Source organism: Schistocerca nitens, chromosome 7 (assembly GCF_023898315.1).
Source record: "Schistocerca nitens isolate TAMUIC-IGC-003100 chromosome 7, iqSchNite1.1, whole genome shotgun sequence".
Lineage (NCBI taxonomy): Eukaryota > Metazoa > Arthropoda > Insecta > Orthoptera > Acrididae > Schistocerca > Schistocerca nitens.
The window spans coordinates 73,707,704-73,712,121 of record NC_064620.1 but is presented as its reverse complement, the minus strand read 5'-3'; the positions used below and the strand labels follow the sequence as shown (position 1 = coordinate 73,712,121).

The 4,418-nt window shown below is 40.2% G+C and overlaps 1 pseudogene; it reads left to right on the top strand.

Moving 5' to 3' along the window:
* The first annotated feature begins 857 nt into the window (after window positions 1-857).
* On the top strand, window positions 858-974 carry LOC126196081 (5S ribosomal RNA; annotated as a pseudogene).
* The last annotated feature ends 3,444 nt before the right edge of the window (window positions 975-4,418 follow it).

The following is a 4,418-nucleotide window of genomic DNA, read 5'->3' as shown; positions in this document are numbered from 1 at the left end:
CCAGTTGCAAAATACAAGTTTACTAAACCTTGATCATAGTTTCGTCGGTCTTAAAATCGTCTACTTCAGAAGATGTAAGACGTGTTAAAAAGATTACGGCATTGTGTACGACACAAAGACAGTAGCTTTACAGTAAGAAAAATTATAGGAAATAATACAAAAAATTGTTTTAAAGAAGCATACTCAAGCAAAGTCGCGTTATTCATCGTCAAAGTGGGGGTAGTTGACTTTGGCTAGTACATGTCATCCACTTAATCACCATGTAAATACAATATATAAAAGAAGTAGCCGTCTGCTGTAGAGCTTTGTCTTAAAACTTCCATAAAAATTGTAAAATATCACATATTTGACGCAGGTTGAAACAACATATAGTATACCACTTGAAAGATTTGTGTAAAACTGACGTTTAAATATAAAACGTGGCATCATATTCTATAGAGCGGTAACATTCAAACATAAATGCGGCAGTGTTTGGCTAATACTAAAAGTTTGTTCCAGAAGTTGCAAAAGAAATGCTTTGTCAACATGAATCCGAAGCTACCAGTTCTTAGGAATCAGTTTAAGTTACTGAACTTTTCCACCCTATCCGACCTTTAGTCAACAGCATAGGGAGTGCACACCGTAGTTTAGCTAGACGACTTCATTACAAAATCAAAGACTCGTTCGTTTTCGAACGACTTTTCAGTTAAAAATGGTGCTGACTTTGTGAACAAAACGTAAACAATAAAATGTACGCCGGACACTAGGTTGATCTCATTTCACATCTTTACACTTTTGACTCTTTACACTAACGTACCTATAGCTTTGACACTCTGCATTATCGAGACGAATTTATTACAGTATAAGAAATTGACTAGGGCAACGGCCTTGCCACAGTGGATACACCGGTTCCCGTGCGATCACCGAAGTTAAGCACTGTCGGGTGTGGCTGGCACTTGGATGGGTGACCATCCTGCCGCCATGCGCTGTTGCCATTTTTCGGGGTGCACTCAGCCTCGTGATGCCAATTGAGGAGCTACTCGACCGATTAGTAGCGGCTCCGGTCAATGAAAACCGTCTTAACGACCGGGAGAGCGGTGTGCTGACCCCATGCCCCTCCTATCCGCATCCTCGCCTGAGGATGATACGGCGGTCGGATGGTCCCGATGGGTCGCTTGCGGCCTGTAGACGGAGTTAGTTAGTTATAAGAAATTGACTGAGGTACAAACCACAGAGCTTATTAGTTCGTTACAGGTCGTACTTAAACATAATTAGTTCACATTCAATAGTAAATTTTACGTATAATCAAATGGTCTAGCAGTGGGTAACCCTGCCGCCCGAATCCAGCTGACATCTTCGTGAATTCTCTGGAAAGTGTTTTCTTTAATTCTCACTGAGAATTCCAACGGGAAATACGCCTCCATGCTCTCTATGTAGATGATATCGACTTTGACGGCAATGACACAGAATTAGAACAGTTGTTCAGCGCGTTCAAAAGTTTCTACGAGGAGACATGCTTCGCGAAAGGAATTCAGAATGAAAATGCGGAGCTAAGCTTCCTCTATCTTAAAATATCTATAGCAGATAGAAGCATCAGCTTTAATGTTTTTCGTAAGCCAACTTATTCGGATAATATTATTCCAGATGACTCTTCGCATCCACGGGCACACAAATTAGCATTTTTTCACGCCCCTGTCAATCGTGCCCTCACAACAGCCTACCTCCTAGTAACCCACAAAATGAAATTAATGTAATAAAATCCATAGCTACTAACAATGGATATAAGCAAGATGTTGTAGATCGTATCTTCAGCAACAAAAGCCGGCGCATGTGGCCGAACGGTTCTAGGCGCTTCAGTCTGGAACCGCGCGACCGCTACGGTCGCAGGTTCGAATCCTGCCTCGGGCATGGAATTGTGTAATGTCCTTAAGTTAGTTAGGTTTAAGTAGTTCTAAGTTCTAGGGGACTGATGACCTCAGAAGTTAAGTCCCATAGTGCTCGGAGCCATTTGAACCATTTTTTTTTGAGCAACAAAACTACCAAAGAATTTTCAACAGTAATAGGTAACAGATCCGCTTACAGTAAAGAGCGCAATATTAAATTCATTTTCGTCCAGTTTTTAGGAAATGTGTCCTATAGAATTAATCTCCTTTTGGTGAGCCGGCCGGAGTGGCCGTGCGGTTCTAGGCGCTACAGTCTGGAACCGAGCGACCGCTCCGGTCGCAGGTTCGAATCCTGCCTCGGGCATGGATGTGTGTGATGTCCTTAGGTTAGTTAGGTTTAATTCGTTCTAAGTTCTAGGCGACTGATGACCTCAGAAGTTAAGTCACATAGTGCTCTGAGCCATTTGAACCATTTGAGCCATTTGGTGAATAAATATAAATGAAATTTGTTTTCCTCAAAATTCTACGTTCAGTAAGAATACGTCTCTTGTTATTTTAGAACATACGCTGCTCAACATTTTAGTAATATACCATTTTAGACATATTCTCACCCTCACCTTTTATTTTTTAGTGCATTTTTATTGTACCTACAACATAGTGCTTTTTAGTCATATACACTATTAAAGAGGCTTCGTTCACAATTTTTTCTGGTTAAATGAAAATTTGTACCAAGACCGGAATGTGAATCCGGGTCTCCTTGTCACTAGGCAGATGTGCTAACCACTACACCACCCTTGCATAGTGGCTGTGCACAACTGCACGAACTATCCTTGTACGCCTCCTTCCTTAATGAAATTCTCATTCACGCCTCAGTACTCTTGGCATTCCCTCTAAATTCAAACAGCATTTCACAGGTTCTCCAGCAGTATTGTACTTCAGCATCAAGTAAAACGGGGGCTCCCGCCTGAAATCCAGGCTTAGGTGCGTTAATCAAATGAAATTCTATGGTTCCAGAGGTCATACTTTAGATTACGAGTGTGAAGTAAATAGAGGTCTGTCCTGCACTAACTTCTGCCTGTTTAATTTCTTGTCCGTAGGTGGCTAATGGATCCACACTATTCGACAGAGCAGTGAAAAACGTAACTCGAAACAAAACAGTTGTAGCAGGCAACAGCCACCCCGATTTATTTGGAACCCGCGAATGACATACCAGCAAAAAATCATACAAGACACCGAATTTCTCACACACCTCAAGAAGAATTAATGATTCTGATTCCGGAGACGAAAGGAGAAAATGTTACACAACCTTTTGTTTCGTAAGTCGTTGTTGCAATACAGAAACGACTTATTTGCAGAAGAAAGGAAAGGCGGTGGAATTGAGACTCGAAGAATATTAATTTGCATCCCGTTTAAATGTAGAAATGTAGGAACACATGAGATAGTACTATCGCTAAAGTTAAATTTAAAAAAAAATGCTGTAGGACGCAAACATACGTTAACAGCATATCGACATTTAGAAAAAGCGTTTGTCAATGTTGAGTGCAATATACACACAGAAATTATGAAGTGAGCAAGGATAAAATACAGGAAGCAGTGGGTATCTACAGTTTGTACAGCAACCAGATTACAGTTACAAGAGCTGAAGAACACAAAAGGGAACTGCAGATGAGAAGGGAGTGAGACAGGGTTTGTAATTTATCTCTAATGTTACTAATGCTATACGTAGTGCGTTGTGGCGTGGTCTTACGATCGAGGTTCATCATATGATTATTTTTTTTTTCATTATAACCATATTAAAATTTTTATGTTTTATTGAAACCTTTGCCTCTTTTATTTTGTAGGGTGATTTGAAGATGACTATTTCGATCCCTTATCTGACTTTCTAGTGCGTATAAAACTGCAAACTACATATAATTCTCTAGGCAGAGCGTGCTGGTTGAGTAACGACCTATTATAGGGTGAGGTACTTCCCGGTCGGATACATCTGGCAGTGAGGCTCAATGAGTCCCAACTGTGAGAAATTGGGAGGGGATTTCTAGTTACTCCATTTGCCTTACAACCAAGAGAAACTTCACAAATATCTTGAACAATATTGGGGAATGAGAACTATTTGCAAGTTAATTCTCGGACAGCGTGTTACAAACAAAAAATAGAAAGACTGTTCTCTGCGTAAGTGTACTTGTTTATAGATGCAACAGAGTAAAGTTGATAGCTTGCTCGACATATAGTCATGTACGCTATCGATCACAGGCTGTGCGAGAGACTATATCCTTTATTTTTGTAGTTTTTTAGTAGCTGACAAACCGGACACTCCTCAGGTGCCCATTTGCCCAATTTTCTATTAGAAATGAAAACAAAAGAAGAATTGTGGCTGCAGTGTAATACTGAAAAAAATTTCATGTCTGTTTGTTAAAACGCCTTTGAAATTATAAAACAGTCGTACAGTGAAGTATGAATAATATACAAATGTATAAGTACGGAATCCTGAACAGTTTTTGTACAATGGACGCAGCTGCATCGCGAGGCTACAAATCGATTTTGTAAACATCTCTGTGG